We start from the raw sequence: 746 nt of genomic DNA on the forward strand, positions 1-746 counted from the left end.
TGCGGTGTATCGCAAAAACCTCGAGCCAGTCAGTGAAATGAATTTGCTGATTAATGTGTCAAATTCAACTCACTGGATAAAGTAAAAAAAAATCGAGGTGTGCTGAGCGATTTTGCATTCAGTGTTATCAATTCACCATTATGTGCTGACTCAAATAAAAATATCAGAGCACCAGTGCCCTCACAAAAGATATAAATGATGCAATCTGGTTAGGGTGGTTTTACGCTCAACAGGCATCTTATTAGTTACCAGCACAACTTCATGAGCTCCGACAAAAAAGATGGTTTAAAATTCTTTCAAACATTAACAAAGCTCAGCTTTGATTCACATTGCTAGACTCCATTAAAGAAACATACCGATTTAAGAAATCCACGTGGATATATATATATATATATATATATATATATATATATATATATATATATATATATATATTTCTATGGCATAGAATATTAGCTACAATAGTGGCTGCGGATGCGTTATGCATCCACTAGATGGAGCTACGCTAAAGGTAATATAGTACCATACAATACAGCTTTATAGTGCTTTCACTACCGCTGCAGCTGCAACGGACGTTTAAAATACTACGTCCAAGAATCCAGAATATTTACCCCCGTATAAGGCGCAGACGTTTTTTTTTTTTTTTTAGGAAATTGAATGTTTTTAGGTGCGCGTTATAGTGCGGAAAACACGGTAATTGCCACCCTGACAGCAGTGAAAGAGTCAAGTATCAAGACTTCTTTTTT

The sequence above is a fragment of the Hippocampus zosterae genome, chromosome 12, assembly GCF_025434085.1.
Source record: "Hippocampus zosterae strain Florida chromosome 12, ASM2543408v3, whole genome shotgun sequence".
NCBI classification, from domain to species: Eukaryota; Metazoa; Chordata; class Actinopteri; order Syngnathiformes; family Syngnathidae; genus Hippocampus; species Hippocampus zosterae.